Source organism: Pipistrellus kuhlii, unplaced genomic scaffold, assembly GCF_014108245.1.
Source record: "Pipistrellus kuhlii isolate mPipKuh1 unplaced genomic scaffold, mPipKuh1.p scaffold_m20_p_1, whole genome shotgun sequence".
Taxonomy (NCBI): Eukaryota; Metazoa; Chordata; class Mammalia; order Chiroptera; family Vespertilionidae; genus Pipistrellus; species Pipistrellus kuhlii.
The window spans coordinates 125,402,595-125,426,322 of NW_023425404.1; positions in this window are offsets into that span (position 1 = coordinate 125,402,595).

Here is a 23,728-nt window from a genome sequence, read left to right on the forward strand (position 1 = left end):
AGGGGTCCTGGATTGTGAGAGGGTACAGGCCAGGCTGAGGGCCACCCTACCCCCAACATGAATATCATGCACCAAGTCTCTAGTTTTTAATATTTTGAGATCCTTTTTGTATTCCTGATCAAATCTGCAGAGTTTCAGGGTCTCCTCTTTGCTTAGGGTTCAGGAACATTACAATCTGGTACAGCAGAGAAGCAAGGAGGGCTCCTGTGGTCTTCCCAGCTGGGAGGATCTCCACTCATTGTCTGAGGGAGCAATGGCATGTGGGAGTGCTCAAGTAGCATTAAAAATACTCATCAACACGTCTATCCTTCACATTTCAACATTTTCTCATTGAGAAAGGCCTTAAGAGGAGCAACAGGGAGGCATGATATCCATCAGTTTTTTTCTGCAGCTCACAATGGGGTGTCTTCCCAAGGCAAAGTAGTGGAGATTAATTAAAACACCTAATTCAGAAGAATGTGCATTGAATGATGTCACAGGTTTTTCTAGTTAAAGAAATAGTAGGCAGGAACTGGGTGAACAAGCAGGGGAGAGTTGGTTAAATCCCACCAATTACAAAACTGACAATTCTTTACAAATATAATTCTACAAAACAGAAATCTTTTCAATGTAAGTTTTCCAGCCCTTTCCAGTTTGCTTAGTGGTTAGAGCATTTATCTCAGACTGAAGGGTCTCAGGTTCAATTCCTGGTCAAGGGCATATACCTTGGTTTCAGGTTCAATCCCCAGTCCTGGTCCACCATGCGTGTACCTGTGTGTGTGTGTGTGTGTGTGTGTGTGTCTGTGTGTGGGGGGGGGGGGGACACTGCAAATTACAAAGTTTGTATTCAGATAAAAATAAAAAACACATCACTGCACCAAAACTCTTTACACTTGTAGACAGATTAAGCACTAACACATCACTATCACTTTTCCTTGAAAAAATGTGAGAGTTTAAAACTTTTTCTTTTCTGATAAGTAGGATGTAAATCATTCAAGTAGGTCTGCATGGACAGGATAAGTAGTCATCTCAGATTATGATTACAGTAAAAATGAATTTATTTAAAGAAAAGGGGATGGGAGATGAGATCGCCAAAGAGACGGTCTACATAGCACTGAGTCAAAGGGTATTGTGTCTGTGAGGGCAGCGAAAATATATTTAGGACAATGAAACAAGGAAGGGTGTGGAAGAAGCAGCAGGAAAGCTTAGGCTGGGCTCATTTGACTCTCTAAGATAGGGGTGTCGAACTCAATCAGAGAAGGGGCCAAAATCTAAAATCCAGCCTAAATCGCGGGCCGAATGGTTTACTGAACAGTCATAAACTGTCATTGTGATTGAAACGCAGCGGAGTGCAGTGATGACAGCGCGGTGTGGGCCACATTGCAAGGCCTGGCGGGACGGATTTGGCCCGCGGGCCTTGTGTTTGACACATGTGCTCTAAGAAGTCAGAGAAAGGGGGCATGACTTGGAGATAAGTTCAGGGGGTTAACCCAGGACGAGCTGCCAATGTCCATTGTTCCCCTTGTTGCAAGTCTCATGGGGTCTCTTAGAGGTTAGCAGATAACAGCCTGCTCCTTCAATGGGGAGTACGAACTGGGTTCTTTGTGTTGAGTATATTTTCTCTCTCTCTCCTGCAATTGAAAATCTTAGGGGAGAACTCAAGGGAAGGTCTTAATAGCGGGTGAATTATCCAAGGTCTCCCATTACTTCTAAGAGAAAAGCAATTTCATCATTTTGGTGATGAATATGCAATCTGAATTTGCATGCCCCTGTGAAAATCAAAAACAAACAGAAATAGGGCTTGAAAATTCTGAGCCTACAAAACCAGTTTAGTCAGAGAAGCAAAGTGTAATTTAGCTTATTTTGCCAGATGAACTTGATATGGGTCATTTCTTGTTATGTCTCTGGAAATCACAGACAAAACTTAACATTTTCCCAAGGTTGGTGTGAGGTAGCCACTGACCATTCCCTATCATTTGCAAATATTCTAATGTTATAATCTGTCACTGTGAGGACTACATAGTCACTGTCTTCTCACTATTTGAGTTTGAGTTGCTTTATAACAATATACCTTTGAACTCCATTCCATGTTTTTGTTTGTGTTCTCCAGGTTTTCTAAATACCTTTTGGTGTGTGCACAATAAACTTTTACTAATTGCTACTTTGGTGACTCACTGGTTTTATTCCTGTTATTTGTGAATTTCTGACACAGTACAGCATTTTCAGCTATGGCTTTTTATTTAAATATGGGCATGCGATTATTATCATATGCACTATTTCAAATGCATTACTGTCAAATGCATTACTATTTTTAAACATATGAGTAATTGGTAGTTAGGATGCTATAAAAATTACATATATGTAACAAAAAATTGCCCTCATTATTTTGCTAAATTTTATTATAGATAGAGCTAATCAGATCCATTTCTACATGTGACCATAATAACAATGAATTAAATCAATCTAAAACTCTTTAAAGCCGAAACCGGTTTGGCTCAGTGGATAGAGTGTTGGCCTGCAGACTGAAAGGTCCCAGGTTCAATTCCGGTCAAGGGCATTTACCTTGGTTGTGGGCACATCCCCAGTGGAGGGTGTGCAGGAGGCAGCTGATAGATGTGTCTCTCTCATCGATGTTTCTAGCTCTCTCTCTCCCTCTCTCTTCCTCTCTGTAGAAAATCAATAAAATATATATTTTTAAAAATAAAACTCTTTAAAAATGGAAACCATTAAGACATCAAAATATATTGGTAAAAAGTAGTGCAAGTATTCAGTTGACCTGAATGTTACAATTAAATACCTTAAATAATTTATTTACTTACTTTTTAAATAATAATGAAAATGATTATGATAACAATACAAGCTAACATAACATGCCTATATCAGGCTTTCTTTCAAATACTTCATTTTTTATGACTTTGCTACACACCTGTGTCTGTTTCCATGTGTCTCTGTAGTATATGTATGTGTATGTGTGTGGACATTTTAATGTGTGTATGCAAGTGATTTGTGATTTGATAAGGTTAAATCTTTGAGTCCTCGGTTCTATGGTATCTGCTTTAATAAGAAATTCCAAGACACAACATTAGATGTTCTTTCATATTTTCCTCTACAACTTTTATGATGTTCACTAATATTCTTAAAATTTAGTTTTCAAATTGGTATTTGGCAAGGATCACCCAAAGTTGCCTAACTGAATATTCATAATCTCTCTTGAATAAACCATCCTTTTGCCTACTGACTAAAAATATCACTTTATGTCCACTACTCATGTTCATTTTATAATTGCTTTGTTTAAAGATGAAGTATTTTAATATATAATTTATCCTCATTGTCATCCTTATTTTTCTCCTGAAATAGGACAGCAACATAAAAACAAGAAGAAAAATATAGAGGTTGCAAAGAATTAGGAGAAAGAAAAAAAAGAAGGAGGAAGAAAGGGGAACATGAAAAATGAGGCAGAGAACCTACATTTCTTGAGAATTTCTCCTCAGCCAAAATTTTTGTAAATAAGACAGAATTCTAAGTCAGTAAGGGCCTTACTCCCTTCTAACTGAAAACAGTAATCAAATTAAAATCATTTTTTCTCCCCTAGAATATTAGATACTATGGAAGCAGTTGAATAAGTCTCAGAGTTATAGTCAGAATGTCTGAGTTCAAGTTTATAGAGCTGTCGTGAGAATAAAATAAGATGTGTGTGTTTATGTGTGTGAAAACAGGTCATTTCCATGTGTGAATTTGTTGTTATACATTTTTTAGCTTTAAAGATCATCAAACATTTTTATTGTATTATCACTTAAAATGTAGCCAAAGACCAAGTTTTTCTTTTACTTAGTGAACAGACTAATAACATATTATGTTTAAATTCTGGGTAAGAGCAGGTCCCAATGACTCTTGATAAGGTCCTAGGCAGAGATCCATTTGGGGAGATGGCTGGGGCTGACCAGCAGACCCTGAGCGAGAGATGAATAGATTACTCTGATACACGTTTCTGCGAAAGAGAAGGCTAAGGGACTATTTCACTTTAGGACAAAGCAGCCTCAATTGCCTGCCTCTATCAGCATTTATTATAACAATAGCTTGAACTAAAATTAAGTCATTGGTTCTGTGATTACAGCAGGGTAAGTATCCTTGAGAAAGCACATGCTTCTACAGGGTTGGGTTTGAAGACTAAAAATAGAGATTCCAGTAAAACACCCAGGGACTTGGACTTGCCACCTTTAGCAAGGTCCCCTCTGATGCCCTCTGACCTTTCAGAGAATCCTCCTTACAGACTTTCCAATCAAGTCCCTTTGCTTCCCCACAGGAGATAAGGGTAACATTGAGTAAGAATAAACCAAACTGGGCAGGAAGAGAGATGATTCCACATTGGACTCACTTTCCTGATGCATTTGAGCAGGTAGTTAAAAGCTTCAGGATTTGTGAGGGGATTAGCCAGGAAGAACGATCATCACTCTGGAATGAGCAATAGATGTTAAAAATAGAAACCTTAATTCAAAACTCGGTTTCAGATTTGCATGTAAATACATTCTATAATATAAAATAATCTTATCATCTATTAGATATATATATTACTCCGTCTCAATTACTTATATTTTTCTCACAAATGGTTCGTATTCATAAATATCACATTTGGATTGATTTATTTTTGTCTTTATACCAGTCTGTTTTTCCAAGCTCCAGGCATTTAATTAACCTGGATTTGGGGTATAAATTCTTTGTGCCTTCAATAATACCAAACAGGCTTTATTTAATTAAAGAGACAGACTGGTGAGATATTTTTTAATAAAAAATTTCTTAGATGTATAATACGTCTGTACTTAATATTTGCAGAGGAAAAACACCTGATTTATTGAATATATTGCTTAAATGTTTTGAATCATTGGTTCTCGTTCCTTTGATGAATGCCCTCACATACCTCCCTCATCTTGAAGCCATCACCACAGAGAAGAGAGAGAAAGCAGGCCTAGGGAAAGTCCCATGACATCACCACTGGCTGGAGGCAGGGCACTGGCATATCCTAGAGGAATACATGAAAATACAGACACCCTTGCTGTGTTCTTTGTTAGTACCTGGCACCACTCTGTAGTTTCCTGGAGGGCATTGCTCTTCACAGAAGATAAATAAGGAAGTGGAACTTTACCCTAAAGTTTAAAAGTCTCATATTTTTAAATGCATGATTTATGCTATTGACATGGGCATTCTCTTAAAGTCAGCGTTCCTTTCATAGGCATTTGGATGGAAAGATTATTCTATAATTGCATTTAAATTTAAAAGTTTTAGTGTATTCTTTCTTAAGGATTTACCTAAATTAAGGGTAAAACTGAAAGCAACAAATGAATAACTAAGACAAACAAAAACTCACAGACACAGTCAACTGTATTGGGGATCACCAGATGGAAAGGGGGGTAGTAAAGAGTAAAGAGGGTCAAAAAGATGGTGATAGAGGAGATTTGAATTTAAGTGGTGAGCAAATAGATGATGTATCATAGAATTGTATACTTGAAAGCTATATATTTTTATGAACCAGTCACCCCAATAGATTTAATAAAATGAAGAAAAAAAAATCTATATACCCATTCCCTAACTATGGAACATTTAGACTGCTTTTGATTTTTTACTCTGTAAACATTGATGGCTTCAACACACTTTTACATTTCCTATATGTTCATCTTTATTTACATACCTGTTATTTCTTTAAGTCCAAGGGGCATAGGTTCTGTAGCTTCTTACTGCATTTTGAGAAGTATATCCCTGAAAAGCACTCATTTAATTCCCTCCCCGAATGAGAGTGCCTATTTCCCTATAGCCCCACCATTCTCACCTACATAATGTGTTTGAGTTCCATGCTTTGTATTAAATGTAAATTGTAACAAGTGAATCATGAATGTATCCACAAATTAAAATTCCATATTTGTCATAGAGCATATTTTAAGTATTTAATTCATCTATGAACCTTGTAAATTCACAGGGTCAGTGTTCCCTGAGCGAGTGGTCTGAGCAGTGTGGAGTGTGGGTTCTCCGAGAATGGACCCTCGCTCACCTCCCAACCCCCCCCACCACTCCGCAGAAGCATTAAACCTTGCTAGAAATGCAAAACCTTGACCCCATGTCAGACCTGCAGAAACTCTGGGCTGAGACCAGCCCTCTGTGTTAACAACCTTTCCAGATGGTTCTCATGCTTACAGGCTCTTAAGAAAACAAAATGCAAATGTAGGCTCTCTGGAATTGAATCTTCAACTATAGCCAAAGGGTAGAACTAAGAGGCAGATACCTGAGAGTGAGAGAGAAGGTGAGGACTACTATGATTTCTTAGGGAGGGAGCTGTTTCCTAGGAGGGAAGGCCAGTGGGAAAGCATAGGGCATATCAGTTACCTCATTAGCTCCATTTCCCCCAGGAGATGTCACATCTCATTAGGGTTTGTTTTATTTTGGAAAATAGGTGTAGCAGTTACAGCTCTGTTTTGTGAATTCTCACGAAGATTCAGGAGGGTCTAGAAATTCTGGAACTGATACTTCCAAGAACAAAATTCTACATGGTGCACGCACAACCCACTGTGTTAGGTCTGCAAACTGTCAATGTGGCACCACTTAATCTCATGGAAATGCCAAACCTAACACTGGTGGCATCTGATCCTGGGGGTAGTCAGGAGAGCCTTCCTGCTTCTGTGCAGGAGTTGCTAAAAGCAGTGAGTAATATGCTCACAGCAATTCTGTGGAAGCAATCTACCAGTTTTTGTTTTTAAACATTCTATATTTGAGGATACTTAGATTTGAGAAATACAGCAATTTTTGATCCTGGTTGCATTTCTCTTCCATGCCAATGGATATAAACCCCAAAGACAACAGAGGTATAATCAGAAAATTATATAACAGAGAAATACATTCACTTTTTTTTTTTTTAAAGAGCCTTTTCTTTTTAATGAATTACCCTAGAGTAGCTATGGCAGCTTTGGAGACACCAAGAAGAATCAACATGAAATGTAAGAAATGACTTTGCAACTTGCAGACCTAAGTTGAAGCTATTGTGTTAATGTTAAACTATATTATAAGTAATTTGTACATCATGTATTTTAATATTTTAACCATGTTCAGTTTTTCTTTCCTAATACTATTTTTATTAATTAAACTCATTGGAATAACCTTGGTTAATAACATAATTTTCAGGTGTACAGGATTATAATTCGATATCTGTGTACACTATTGCACAGTCACCACCCAAAATCTAGTTTTCTTCTGTTACTGTGTATTTGACCCCCTTTACCCACTTCAACTATCCCCCTAGAATTAACATTGTTAAAATTCCTATATTACCTAAAGTGATCTAAAGATTTAATGCAATCCCCATTAACGTCCCAATGGCATTTTCCCCAGAAATAGAACAAAAAGAATCTTCAAGTTTGTATGGAACCATAAAAGACCCTGAATAATCAAAGCCATCCTGAGAAAGAGGAGAAAGCTGAAGGCATCACTGCCCCCGAGTTTACACTGTGCTACAGAGCTACAGTCGTCAGAGCAGCATGGTGCTGGCAGAAACACAGACACACAGGTAATGGAGCAGAACTGAGAGTCCTAATACTGCTGTAAGGAACCCCCTTAGGTGGTTTTAAAGTAAATAAACACAAATAGGTGGGCATTTTAGTCACTACTCAGCTGCTCATCTTATGTTGGCCGAGAACTAAGCTTCCATGGAGAGTGGACCCAGTGGGATGGACATTTCAGATCCATCACCCTTGTGGAAAGCTGTCTGGAACAAAGCCTTGGGAACATCCAGTGAATCTTAATTTATAACTTTCTAAACGGCACACTATTGGTAAGATCATTATATGAGAAAAAGGATGGTTTGGAAGCAGACAATGGTTCTCAGCACTCTGTTCTCCTCTAAGTCCTTTCTGATCCGTTCATTATGAATGAGTATGTTTTTTACATTTTATTTATCACATCTCCTTTTGTTTAATTTGCAAGGTGGTTAAATTCTTATACCTCCCATTAAATTCATGCATGCATCATGGAAGTGCAATTATTTCTAAAATCAAAATTGTGAGGGAGCATCAAAACTTCAAGGGAAAATTCACTCATTACATCTGCTATATCCCTAAAAGCACATGGCATGGTCATTGCGGGATCATTACGATAATTATGTTTTATTTGTGCTTTCTCTGCACTATAGATTTGTCTTTGTCTGTTGGAACTGCTATCACAGAATTAATTATCACAGAATGGGGAGTTATAAACAGCAAATATGTATTCCTCGTGCTTCGGGAGGCTGGAAGTCCAAGATCAAGGCACCAGCAGGTTGGTATCTGCGGAGGACCGCTCCCTGATTCAGTGTCTTTTCACTGTGTCCTCACATGGCGGAAGGGGCCAGGGACTCCCTGAGGCCTCTCTATAAGGGGCTTAATCCCTGAGGCCCCCACCTCCTAACACCATCTCCTTCTGGGTTAAGTTTCAACATATGAATTTTTTTGGGTGGGACACAAACATTCAATCCATAGCAATACTTAAGTCACATTTTACCAAATGTCACTGATTTGCTATAGCTCTCCATTTTTACCTTTGAGATACTGTTCACAGAACCACCTAACAAAGTGGGCGTACACATGTGCATGCACATTTATATGTTTCTACTCACCTACTTATCCGAGAAAGATAGTGAGATGCATAAACCTCTGTGCTTTGGAAGGTGGACGCTTTTTTTATTTGTTGTTTAACGCCAGGGGGATTGATTCTACCTGACCTTGGCCTGTTACCTGCTATTCTCTCAATCATCTCTGCAATAGCAGACCAAGTGCCGCCAACCAGGAATGTTTGTATCCACACAGGCAGATGCAGAGCCTGCAGCCAGAGCAGAAGTCAGACAGAAATGAGGAGCCTTGCTCAGGACCTCGGATCAATGGGCTCCTCTAGAACCTCGGGACAGAGCATGTGACCTTTCCACCGTGGAAACGCCACTGGCTCAGACAAACCTGAAAAGAATGGGCAAGACAACATAGTGTGCAGCTCGAGGCAAAGCTGCCTTTTTAGAAATCTCCCCAAGGACCTCCAGGCCCACAGTGCTCCTGCGCAGACAAAGAGGCTTAACCTGCTGTTTCACAAAGCATCATCTGCTGTGAGTCAGGCAGTGACTAGGGAGAGAGCGGCCAGGAAACTGTTGTCCAAAAGGCTTAGAGGCACAGCCAGCCACGCATGGCTTCTTACACAAATCCTGACCAGGGGCAGAAGGCTACAAATTGTATGTGGTGTATCCTCAAATCCCCTCACGTTTCAGGGCAGATCCACCTCACAGCCCTGACGGAGAACTTTGACCCCTGCGATGTAACCCAAACTCATGATGTCCACCGGCATAAGCTATTCAAATTTCTGTCATGGTACTGTATCGTCCATAAATGCACCCAACACCTGCCTTCGGTGCTAATCAGACATTTGTTTTACAATCTGTGGGCAAAGATATTTATCCCAAAGTGTTTTCTGCCATTGAGAGAGCTCAGTGCTCAAATCAGAGGCTGAGATAGCAGGGCAAACCTCATGTAAAGAAGTAACAGTGGCTGTGTTGAAGACTCAGTTTATACCCTACAGTGAATAAGGAGTCAATAGGGGTTCAGAGTAAAATATATCTCAACTCAAGAGAAGGATAATGAGGTATGCGAGCATCAACTGGATCAGAATGTGATATTAAGGACATTATTATTCAACATTGGATCTACTCTGGAAATATATGACAATTGGTGAAACTTTCTTGAGATGTGTTTGTGTGTGTGTGTGTGTGTGTGTGTGTGTGTGTGTGTACAATTCTTCCAACACCATTTTATCTTATCAGGAACAGGTAAGTCTGAAAAGAAGGCGCTTTTCGCTACTCTATCTCACCCCCTCTCTGGCCACTTAGGAAGTGCAGCAACCAGAAACTGAATATCTAAGCAGGGCATCAATACCTATATTAATAAAAGGGGAATATGCAAATTAGTCAGGTCATCCTCAAAGTAATGACCAAAAAGCAGACTGCATGGGGCAACAAGGCCAGCAGGGGGTTAATGAGGGTCGATCAAAGGACTGAACAGTAGACTGCATGGGGCAACCAGGCTGGCAGGTGGAGGGACTATTGGGGGCACCCAGGCCAGCGGGAGGAAGGAAAGAGGAGTTGGCAGTGAAGGACAACAAGGCTGTCAGGGGGAGCAGTTAGGGGAGATCAGGTCAGCAGGCAGAGGCAGTTAGAGATGATCAGGCTGGCAGGTGAGCAATTAGGAGCTAACAGTCCAGGATTATGAGAGGGATGTTCCGGATTGGAAAGGGTACAGGCTGGGCTGAGGAGACCCACCCCTGTGCATGAATTTTGTGCACCAGGCCTCTAGTCTATACTAATAATAGAGGAATATGCAAATGGTCCAGGACACTGTCACAGTAACAACTGAACAGCAGGCTGCATAGGGCAACCAGGCTGGCAAGGGATTAGTGAGGGATGACAAAATGACTGAACAGCAACCAGGCCAATAGGCGGGAGCAGTTGGGGATGACCAGGCCAACAAGGGGGACAGTTAGGGGCAACCTGGCCAGCAAGGGGGGAGGGGGACAGTTGTGGACAACCAAGCTGGCAGGGGGCGAAGCAATTAGGGGCCATTAGGCATGGAGGCAGGTGATCAGTTAGGAGCCAGTGGTTCTGGATTATGAGAAGGATGTCCCATTGCTGGTTTAGGCCTGCCCAGTCACTGGGATTGGGCCTAAACATGGAATCAAACATCCACCAAGGGGTCCTAGATTGGAGAGGGTGCAGACTGGGCTGAGGAGACCTCCCCCTCCATGCATAAATTTTATGCACTGGGCCTCTAGTTTGCTATATATTTAGCTTTACTATATATTTAGCTTTAAAAATGTAATTCATAATGCTTTTGAGTCAGACATGTTTCATCTCTCCAGGCTTTTCTACATATAAGTAAAAGGACATGGGGATTATTGAATCTGCAGAATTGGTCTAAGATATTAAACCAAATCCAGTCAATTATTGAGCAAATATGTATGGAGACTTAACTTGTGCCAGGAGCAGTGCTAGGCACTGAGGGTCATAAACAAACAAAAATAAAACAAATCTGCCCCCTCAGGGTGCTTATACATTGGCAAGTTTAGTAAGGCACTCACACAGACACACAGTAAACAGTGATGAAAATTCAACATGAAAAAATATATGCATACCTGGGGCAAAGAAACCTTTGTCCCCCTGACTGCATTTAGAAAACATTGGAGAATGTTGAGCAGAAAAGTAAAGTAATTTTATGTATGTTTTAAAAGGATTACTGCAAAAAGCAATGCAGTTTTCATGGGAGCCCAGAGTGTAACAATTTTTCCTGATGGATGGATAAGACAGAGAGACTTCAGGATGCTTTTCTGTAGAATTCAAGAACAATTAAATAAATGGGCCCAGAAACATGAATGATCTATCCCTTCCTTCAAACTGGCACTTAATACTATGGGCTCCCTATTCTCAGGCCTTCAGACTCAGGATGAATCACAACACAGGCAGATGGCAGGCTCTGGGACTTCTCAGCCTCCACAATTCTGTGAGCCAATTCTGAATCTCCATGTAGACATAGAGGTAGATAGAGATAGAGATTGGGATACAGATACAGATACAGATACAGAAACAGATACAGATACAGATACAGAAATTCACTTTCTATTGGTTCCATTTTTCTGGAGAGCCCTGATTAATACAGATTAACTTCGCCCAGCTTTCAGAGAGAACCTGAGTTTATACAATCTATAACTCATTCTTTCCCTCCTACTAGGCACTAGAACATTTGCAAAATTCTGATGACGTTTACTAGCTGGAAGATAAGGCATTTCTCATCAAAGAATTTTTTTAGTAAGATGTAAATGGATTCATCTAGATTGTTTGTTGCAAATAAGTATTGAACTTATGTATTTATGGGATTTGTCAAACTTGAGGGTCGAATTTAGTTGTGGATGATCTCTCCTGTGTGACTAAGTATAAAAAGTAACCCCCCTGCCAACACCTGCCTCCTTCTACCTTTGAAGTCACAATGACCAGTTTTCCCAAACCAGAATGCATCTCAGTGCAGGATGGACACCTGCAGGGGGCAGCACTTGCTGGCTGAGCCCTTCCTAGGATCCCACCCTGTCAGCTTTCTTGCTTATATCCCTGGCTGTTCACCAGTTCAGCGTGGTGCTGATTAAGATCTATGCTTAATGAGAGTCTGACTGACTTTTCAAGCTTTTATGGTCCTGCATCTATCTAATGAAAATGGGGTTTTATGTGATGATTTTCATTATATTAACAGGCCGAAGATTAAAGAGGCTATGCCTTTCTCTCTCTAGGTGCCATATATTAAGTAAATCACCTTTCCTGTAGATGCAATTGTGAAAAAGGCTATGCTTATACTCGATACAAGGAAAGTGAACTTGTTATTTGTGAAATTCATAAAAATATAGCAGGGTGTTTACTAGAAGCATGTACACAGATAATATATGTACACAAATGACTTACATTTTAATCATACTCTTCAGTGAAACAGTGTGCTTTAATTGTGTTTCCTAGAATAAATGTGATGTCATATAACTAGCATTTAGGTGAATTGGAGTTGACTGGAAGTTATAGAAGTGGAAGGTACAAATGCTAGTTGATTTACTATTTACAAATATTTTTCCCTTAGACATTTTATACTTTCTTCCCCAACCAATTTTCTTTTATGTAACTCTTTCTAATAACCATGGCTTTTGGAAAGGCAGAAAATATAATGTATCTATATGAGTCACATTTAAATGATTATATCTATTTTCCATCCATGGAATATTCAGGAAATGTCAAAATATAAATTCAAGGCCAATCTACTCCTGCACCCACTTGGTATCTGCTGAGTGCCTACAACCTACCACTTATAAAGTTAGCCTTTCAATTAGGCTTAAATTTTAAGTTAGTACAGGCTCTAAAATCAAGGTAATCATAATCTTTGGAGGCCCAAGGAAAATGGTTTTATTTCAATTAAAAGTAAGATATACTTGATGGCAAAGTTCAGTGCAGATTAAATGTATCATTCATAAGATAATAAAGCTAATGACCTAACACAAAGGGGGGTGAAGAGGGGTTTTCAGCCCATGCTGTGGAGTGAGGGGAAGCTGACAAGAAGGAGAGATAGATTAGGGAGTCATCAGGATGTCTGAAATTGAGCCAGGTGAAAAGAGATAAAGGATATTCAGAAACAAGAATTTTCCTCTTCTTTCTCCAAGTTTCATATTGTTTTTTCAACCAGGCAACTTCCAGATAAATAGATGATAGTGATTATATGAATGTCACATGTTCCATCAAGACGGGGGGGGGGAGGCAGTTGAAATCAGAGACCTCCCCACAGGAAAGATGAGTAAGAGAAATGGGACAATAAAATAAGATGTGTGCAGTCACTTAAACAGCAACAAGTAAAGCACTGAGAAAGGCCTTAGGCTTATGCACAGGGGCATGCCCTAGCACATGTAGGTTGGGGCAAATGGTTGGTGGTTTTAAAATATAAGTTGGTGGAACTGTCAGCAATAAGTCAATCTTTATAGGTGCAGCTATTTGAGAAGAAAAAATTCATTTTAAGGAAAAACATATATACAGTTTCATCTTGGAGGAAAGACAAGCCATGGATGTTTGGGGAAATTTTTTAATAGTCTTTTTAAAGAATACATACCTATCAACAATTGAATCTAAAAATAAAAACAAACTAACAAGGAATCTATTGAACAAAATAAACTGATGAATAATATAGAACCAAAGGCATGGAAACATGGAACAGACTGATGACTCTCAGAGGGAAGCGGGGAGGGGAAATAAGAAGAGGTTAACCAAAGAACTTCTATGCATATATGCATTACCTATGGACACAGAGAATAGAATGGTGGAGGCCTAGGGAGGAGTGGGAACCAGGTGGAGAAGGTAATGGACGGTGAAAAGGGGGACATCTGTAATACTCTCAATAATAAAGATTTAAATTTAAAAAAAATAGTCACCAAAATAAAGATATTATCTACAAAGATTAACTTGTTAGCCAGCAAGATAAAGGCTAACTTAAGTATTGACAATAATGCTGACACATAATTGTACAAAAAAATAAGGTGCTACTTTGGGTGTGGAGGAAGCCTAGGGACAGTGCTTGTTCTTTGAGTAGGATCTGCAATCTGTATTTGAACTAATAGTAATGATTAATATTGTTTTTGCATCTACAACCATGACCATCCACTGTGATATCAAGTGTTGGTTTTTTTAGGACATTTATAAATGCTCCTATGTTTTCTACTTTTTCATACATGTGTAATACAATTACATTTATTTGCCACATTCTACATTTACTACTGGTATCCTTAACCTCATAAATAATTTTATTTTATTTATATATATTAAGGTTCATTCTTTCTACTACAAAGTTCTATAAATTTTGGCAAATGTTCCAAGTCTTGAATTCATCATTAAAGCATCATTCAAAATAGTTTCATCACCCAAATATTCTCCCATGCTTCACCTATCCAACCCTACCCCACTTTGAAACCCTGAAAAACAATTATTTTTTAAACCATCATTATAGTATTCCCTTTTAGAATGTCCTATAATTGGAAACATCAATATGTGCCTTTTAAAGACTGGCTTATGTCACTTAGAATCATGCATTTAAGATTCACTATTTTCTTTTTATGGCTTGCTACTTAATTTTTAAAATCACTAAATAATAATTCACTGTGAGTTTGAAATCAACTCACTGATTGAATTTTGTTTTCTTCTTTTTGGAGTCTGTTAGGAATAAGGCTTTAATAAATATCATTGTGCAGGATTTTGTGCAGACATATGTTTTCAAATGAGGTGGACAAATCCTTAAGAGCATGAGTAATGGATCATATGACTATGCTTAGTTTTCTAAAAAATTGCCAAATGCTTTTCCAAAGTCACTGCACCATTTTGCTTTCCCACCTGAAGTAAATCAAAGTTCTCCTTGTTCCACATTTTGTCCAACAATTTGTATTGTCAGGGTTTTTTTGTTTGTTTCTTTTTAGCCTTTCTAATAAATTTATTGTATATATATAAAAGCCTAAGTGACCCTTACAAATGAACAACCAAATGGCTGAATGACCAGTCAACCGATCTCTCTGATGTTCTCTAACCACCAGGGGGCAGACATTCAACATAGGGACTGCCCCCTGGTGGTCAATGTGCTCCCACAGCCAACCTCCTGCAGCAGGCCAACCTCCTTCAGTTCCGCCCCCCAGCTGGCCAACCTTCCAGAGCCCCTCTTCCCCCAGCCTGATGGCCCCAATAACCCCAATAGAGACTGGGTGAGATGACTTTGATTGGCCCTGATCACCAGCCAGGCCAAGGAAACCCAACTGTGCACAAATCCATGCACTAGATCTCTAGTATGATAATAAAAATATCTAATGACATTTTTGATAGCTATGCCATGATTTTTTTTTAATAACAGTATGTTAGGCATCTTTTTATACACTATTTTTCATCACTTATTTTACATCTTCTTCAGTAAGATCATTTGTTCAGATCATTTGTCTATTTTTAATTGATTATTTGTTATGTTATAGTAGAAGTTTAAGAGTTATTTATATAACTAGAGGTCCGATGCACGAAGATTCATGCAAAATAGGCCTTTCTTCCCCTAGGTGTGGACACTGCCTTCACTCCGGCCCAGAGCTGCCTTTCCACCTTCAGTCCAGCCTGGAGATGCCTTCTACCTCTCACCTTGTCATGCCAATTTGCATATTCCCTCCTATTGGCTGTGGGTGCCAACATCATTGTTGTGGAGTTATACTCAATTTGCGTTTTCTGTTAGGATTTGGATATATGTCCTATATTAGATTTTTCTTTCGCAAAAGTTTTCTTCTGGTCTGTTGTTCTTTTCATTTTTTTGACAGCGACTTCCACAAAGCAGAATTTAAAATTCCAATACTGAACAAGTTATCAATTTTTCTTTTCATAGAATGAGCATTTGGTGCTATATCTAAAAAACTTTTACCAAATATATTTTGGGAAACTAGATATCCATTATTTGCAGATTAATGAATTACATTGGTATCCCAAAATAATGGTGTTTTAGGTTATTATTCCTTGGAAATCTTTATATAGGAAACTATTATAAGCAGGGATTGGTTCTCCAACAACTCGTCAATAGTAATATAAACTTATTTGAACTGTGTTCTACATATATGAAAACTATAGTGTATATTAAAGATAATTATTTTGTATGTATATACTCATTATATTACTTATGCTCCATAGACACTCTAAATGAACAGAAGTGATACTTAAACATATTTTAGTCACCTATGTTTTATTTACTTTTGTTTTGTGATGGTGAAATAAACTCTGGGCTTTAATCTTCTAAATTATAAAAATGGAAAATAATATCTTGTTGTGTGTGTTCTTTTAAATTCAATGTTCTGTAAAGTACCTTGTACAGTGTCTGGCCAAAGAAAATGATAAATATATAAATTGTCATTCTTAACATTAAAATTAATGTCACTTAAATTGTCATACATAAAAATTAATATTACTCTTTTATTATTTGTGGCAAACCTTTTCAATATATTTTTACCATGAAAAAAGTAAAATTTTGAGAGACAAAAATATTACAAGTGATTTCCAGTTTCTTCTAAAACTTGCAGAGCTGAGAAGAATGTCACTCCAAAACTTAAAAAGAAAAACTGCCAAACAGTAAATTTGGCTTTTCTTGAACTTATTTGCATACTGATGCTGGAAAGCCAAAATAGATCAAAAGACACTGAAGCATGGAACAGACTGTTGAATCTCAGAAGGAAAGCCGGGAGGGTGGATGAATGATTGGGAAGAGATCAACCAAAGAACATGTATGCATATATGCATAACCTATGGACACAGACAATAAGGTGATGAAGGCCTGGGTGAGGGGCTGGGGCAGACTGGAGGGGGTAAATGGGGGGAAAAGGGGCATATGTAATACTTACAACAATATAGATTTTAAAATAAATAAATAAATAAAAATAAATGATTTCAGCAAGGTATCAGGTTACAAAATCTCTCAGAAAGAGAAACTAAAAAATCAATCCCATTTACCAATGCAATAATAACAACAAAATAAGATAATTGAAAATCCTCATTCTTTGATAATTGGACTGTAAAATTGTGCAGCTACTTTGGAAAACAGTTTGGGCAGCTTGTTAAAAAAAGCTAAACATAAAGTTAATATGCAACCCAGAAACCCCATTCTTAGGTTTCTACCCAAGATAAATAAATATATGTGTTCCCACAGAGAGAAGCAAAAATGTTTAAAGCAAAAATATTCATAATAGCAAAAAACTAAAAACAACCCAATATTCATAAACTGATTACTGCATAAACAAAATTAGGATTTTTTTTTTTACAATGGAAAACAAGTTTTAAAAATAAATAAAATACTGATACAGTTATAACATGGATAAACTTCAAAATGATTATGCTATATGAAAGTAGGCAGACACCAAACACTACCTATTATATGATTCCTCTTATTCTATATAATAAACAGGTAATATGCAAATTAACCCTCTCACCCTCACAAGATAGCTGCCTATGACCAGGCCAGCAGGGGAGTTAGTGAGGGATGACCAAATGACAGAACAACAGGCTGTATGGGAAAACCAGGCCGGCGGGAGTGGGAGGGGAAGGGCAGAGAGAGAAGGGAGCATAAGGGGTGACCAGGCCACCAGAGGGGAACAGTTGGTGGCAACCAGGCTGGCAAGGGGGCAGTAAGAGGCAACCAGGCTGGCGGGGGGAAAGGGAGTGCAGTTAAGGGCAACCAGGCTGGCAGGGGGGCAGTTGGGCGCAATTAAGATGGCAGGAGGGCAGTGAGAAGTGAATAAGCCCATGGGGGGCAGTTGGGGTGACCAGGCTGGCAGGGGGGGGGGCAGTTAGAGTTGACCAGGCCAATGTGGGGGCAGTTAGGAGTGACCAGGCAGGCAGGGAGGTGAATGATTAGGAGCCAATGTCACAAGATTCTGAGAGGGTCTCAGATTGGAAAGGGTGAAGGCTGGGCTGAATTTTGTGCACAAATTTTGTACACTGGGCATCTAATAGAATATATAAAACATAGATAATCAACTTATATACAAGCATCAGATGAGCAGTTGTCAGGGGTTTGGGGAGAAGGCAGGTTTGACTGTTAACAGATTGGAGGGAATTGTTTGCAGTGATAGCAATGTTCTAAACCTGGATTTGGGTGATGATTGAAGAACTGAACATTTTCTAACAAAAATCATTGAATCATACACAGGCAATGGCAAAATTTGAGGCATATGTCATTCCATATAAGACTATTAAAAAACAGTTTCTGAGGAGGATGAATAGTGGTAACCAAGCAGCTCTGCCAGGTCAAGGCACAGCAGAGAATGGGTCACAGGATTCTGCAGCTCTTCAGAGTGAGCTTTCAGAGCTCACCATTCCATTTTGCACCCCTTGAATTTAAGTTTCCTGGGGAAATCCCCATGGCGAGCTCAAGTGCCAGGCAGGAAGTATGCAGCTAGCTGTTAGAGACTGGAGTCACCCATCATGGTGTTGCTCATTGGTCTTGTGATTTGAGTGGAGCGGGGGGAACTACAGGGGCTTCCCTGAGCTCCTGGTTCAGGCAGGTCCTCCTGTGCCCTTTGGAGCTCCATCCAGCTCTTCTTTAGCTCCCATCAGGAACTCTAACTTTTGGAGCAGGAATGCCGCTGCCTTAGCTCACCCCTCTAGTCCCAAGACCTTATAGTGAGAATAAGGTGAATGACCTTATTTCTTTCTTTAAGAGAGATATGATCATTAAGTCATCAGGATATTTACAGGATGAAACCATGAATCAGTCCTCATTTAGGGGCTCGGGTACTAGATTAGGATAGATCAAGTAAGATACTTTCTCATTTAAGACTAAAAGCAATGCTATTTTCAGGAAATAACATGGGGCAATAAAATCATGCACCAAGGTGACTGAATGGCAGGTGACAGCCCAGTACTTTGACTCTATGCACATCATAACCACTCCTCTCCACACCAGACCATGTGACAATAAGGGCAGGTCACCAGGTCCTGGGACATGCATGAGTGTGTCTGTTTCCAAAGGAAAGGCCATCTGCAGTTTCCCCTGACACCCTTATTTGTTCAGGCAAACCTTGGGTAACACATCTCAGTCTCCCATAGTCCTCCAGGTGCATGGTGTTCATCAGTAGGCTTATGCAGCTACTTGGGATTTTGAAATCACTAAAATAGAAAAGCTAACTTTATTATTTTTTTAATAATTTTATTGATTTTTCACAGAGAGGAAGAGAGAGGGATAGATAGTTAGAAACATCGATGAGAGAGAATCATCGATCAGCTGCCTCTTGCACACCCCCTACTGGAGATGTGCCCACAACCAAGGTACATGCCCTTGCCAGGAATCGAACCTGGGACTTTTCAGTACGCAGGCCGACGCTCTATCCACTGAGCCAAACCAGTCCCTGCGAAAAGCAACTTTAAAAAGTGTACTGAGTAAGTGGGTTGTCACGGTAAAAAGAAGACAAAGAGTTTAGGTTTCTGACTTAAATATCTAAGTGACATTTACTGGAGTTAGATGCAAACCCCCAGCACTAGAACATAAGACCATAACTGGCTCAGCGTGAAAGCTACCTCACCCTGGCCCGTGGGTGGCATGTGGTATCTTCAGTGGCCAAACATTCACCTGAGTGACAAGAAGTCTCAATCTGCTTTCCTTTCTATGCTCCTCAGTGTCACTTCATAAAGTCCCTTTTCATATTCTTCGACAGAAGAGGAGATAGTGAGGCCATGAGGTGTTGGGGAGATGAAAGGTAGAGGAAAGTCGGCCGCACAAAGCAGTCAAATTATCTGATAACACCAAAGAGCCAGGCAATGCTGATGGTATCAATAAGGGGATTTGATAATCATTTTCCTCCTCAGAAGGGAAGACAGCTGCTTTGAAGTTACCTTACCATGGACCTTTCATCTGAGTTTTCACTTACCTAAACCCAAAATTAAAAATCATCTTCAAAATCTCAAGGCTCCTATTGTGAACAGCATGCTTTGGATTTTTAATTATCTGTCTTTTTTTTTCTTTTCTTTTGGCTTCTTATCTATAAACATATGTGTCATCCTGATGACATTTCTTTTCCCCTGGTAGCCCCCAGGCCTGGCTGACACAGGTGAGGGGCCAGCTAGTCCCTCATCAATAGCAGCAGTGGCTCCCCACCCCCAATCTCTTCTTTTCGCCCCATTTCCCTGCATCTGTTTCTCTCTGTTTTAACAACATCAGTCCCTTAAGAAGTCTGCTGCCCGCATATAGTTCTAATTTTGTGGTAGGTAAAGAGATTTGTGTCTTTTAGACCCAGACAAGGACAAAAAGTTCCAATGTTTATTGAATCTCCTGGGATAAAATTCTTAGGTGAAATCATAAATACTTTTATTCTAAGTAACTGTTAAGTGTCCCAGAATTCAGAACAGGAATCTGCTAGCTTGATTCAAAATTATATGCCCAGTGCCAGGTAGGGGGGCACTGAGCAAAGAAATTGTTCAATAAACATTTTTTTTTAATAATGGATTGATTAAAATCTTAGGGATGAAAAGGCTACATACTGTATGATTCCAACTATAGGGCATTCCAGAAAAAGCAAAACTCTGGAGTCAATAAAAACATCAGTGGTTGCCAGGGGCTCAGTGGAAGGGGTGAATGGGTGGAGCACAGAGGAGTTTTAAGGCCGAGAATACTCTGCATGACACTGTAATGGTGGACACAAGTCATTAGACCTTTGTCCAAACCCATAGACTGAACCACACCAAGAGTGACCCCTGAGGTAAACCATGGACTTTGGGTGATGATGATGTGTCAGTGTAGGTTCATCAATTGTAACAAACGTACCATGTAGTGTGGATGGTAATACGGGGGAGGCTGTGCATGTAATGGGATTATAGATGTATGGGAATTGTCTGTACTTTACCCTCAACTTTGCTGTAAGCTTAAAACTGCTCTAAAAAATTGTCTTAAACATAACAGAAAGGTCAACCTAATACAATTTAAGTACAAAAAAAAAAAATCTTAGGTCCATGGTGAGAGATTTTAGCTTAGAAATCTATCCTTTACCCCAAACTAAATATATATTTAATAGTTTGTTTAGTTATTCTTAATATTTATTCTTTCATATATAAAACAAAACTAACATGTAATTGTTTTAGAATAATTCATAGCTAAAATATTTTGAAAAGTTAAAGCATAAGAAAACCAAACAGCACAGCCTCCTCAGTTTTATTTCACTCTTTACTCCATCACCTTCTCTGAGCTACGGAAAGCTTTATAGTGAGGCCCTGACATGGTGCAGCTGGAGGGTCTGGTGTTTACTTATCATATTAATTTTTAGGTTGAAGGACTGAAATACACCCGTTTTGCTTTGGGTCTGGAATATACAACTGGGTTGGTTCCTGTGGAGAAAGGCCTATTCTTCAAAGGGCCAAAGCTCCTTAACTGGTCCAATGCCCAGGAAACTGGCACTCAAAGTTATCTTACAATTTTATACATTTAAGAAGCACTGTACACCATTGATGTATTTCATCACATCTTACAACCATTAATGTATAACCAACACCTTTATCCATAAAAATCTGAGATGTAAAACTTCACATGAGAAACACTTTGTAAGTTTTTCTCTAATATAAATTGCCTATTTTCTCACCAGATTTGTCTTTTGGTAAAGCTCAGTGAAAGAGTGGTGATAGTAGGTAACAGAGATTTTTAAGAAATTTTACTAAAAGAACAGATATCAAACAAAGAAAATATTACTCATTCAATTTTCTGTGAAATGGGGGAAAGGCTACTATTATTTAATTTCAGTACCAGAACATGCTCAGCCCAGCTCTCAGAAACCTACCTTCCAGAGGAGCACATTCTGAGAACCACAGTGGGAAAGCATTTGCTGTTTTGTCTGGACCACAAAGAAGATTTAAGAAGTGTGAGAGTGATCTAAGAGATGCTGGAAAGGTGACAGATGGCCCTTGTGTACTTCAGGCTCCTAGCAGTTGGCCTCTGTCCCCTTTCCCTTTGTGTGTGTTAGGGGAGTGTGACATGGTTATAAACTGTTTATTCTCAATCCTGCCATTTTGTGTTTCTTTCTTAAAACTCTAAAATATGTGCTAGGTATAACAAACTATAGTGAAATGCACGAATATTAAGTGTACCTCCCAATGAATTTTGGCCAATATGCACACCCTTACAACCACCACTGATCCCTGCAAGCACCCCTTCAATCCCCCCTCCCAGTCTACCAAACCTCCCCATCCCCACTGGTAACCACAATTCTGATTAGTTCTGCCTGCTTCAGTCTTTGTATGAGTGCAATCATATAGTGTGTCCTTTTTGTGGCTGCCTTCCTTCACTCAACAGTGACTTCTTAAGCTGTTTTCATACAGGAATGAAAATGTCTGGGCTTTTCCATATTAAGGGATGCTTATCTAAGAATGCCAATCTAAGATCCTTCTCCAGAAGCTGAACAGTGGTCATGGTCCAGATTCTGACCATGAAGAAAGTCGGCCAACACCATTCCTAATGGTTGGCATTTCCGTCCTCTCAGGCCCACCCTTGGGTCTCCCTCTCTGTCATTGTCTTTAATGCCATACTCAGTGAATGCAAAACAAACTCAGATACACAGCATCAAACCATATGACTAAGGTACAATTGTTTTCATAGCTGTTTGTAGATGTAGTAGAACAACATTATTCCTAGGTAACAGCATTACCATCTAGGAATATTATAATGAAAGCTGACTAGCTCATTTGACTTTTCTAACATTTGGGAATATAAGTAATAATTTGGAAACAAAATAAGAAAAAATAATTCTATGCTGAACGACTTCTTGTTTCATGCACACAAGGGCCTGCAGAAATATGCCACTGAGCAATTTCTGGGTCAGAATAAATTAGAGTTTGTAATACATTTGCCTGTATTGAGAAAGCATAAAAAAGAAATGAGGTAATTTTGTCAGGGTTTGATAATCATTGTTCACTGAAACATAATGCAAGTTATGTATTTGACTATAAAATAAAATAAGGAGGAGATATATTCCAGGTCGTTCTCATAGATTATAAGCTCAATAATCCAATTGTGTATATTTAATGATTCCACAGTTCTGATCACTTATTTTCAAATGGTATTTGGAGATAATAAGCCCTAGCCTCTGCAATGTGCTATAGAATTTACTTACCCAAAATGAAGGGTGGGAAGAAATCTTTGAATGTGACCAGATTCGGTGAATTTGACAACAAAGTCATCTTCAATAAAGTCAACCACAGAAGGACTGACCCATAGCCTGGCACATCCTACGGTTTTCAAAACAGAGAGAGAAATTCTACCACATTTAGTGCTGGTCATCTCTCATTTAAATTTATTGATTTATCTTAATTGCTTAACAGTAATTTTCTTCTGAACCCCCAGGTGAAAGAATAGACTTCTTGATAATACCTATCTTATTTAATAAAAGCTTAATATGCAAATTGTCCCCTCTATCAGAAGTTTGACTGGGAGTTTGACTGGGGAGGAGGGGCCAGCAGGCCAATCTTCCTTGGACCCTCCATCCATTTGGCCTGGCCCTATTAGTCCCCACCTGTGCATGAATTCATGTACTAGGTCTCTAGTGATAGAACAATAATAATGATTAATTTGATGTATGAAAAATATCCCATCTCAATACTATTCATTACAGAGAAAGGTCAGAAAGAGATTACTTTGGAAAAGTACTGAATAGA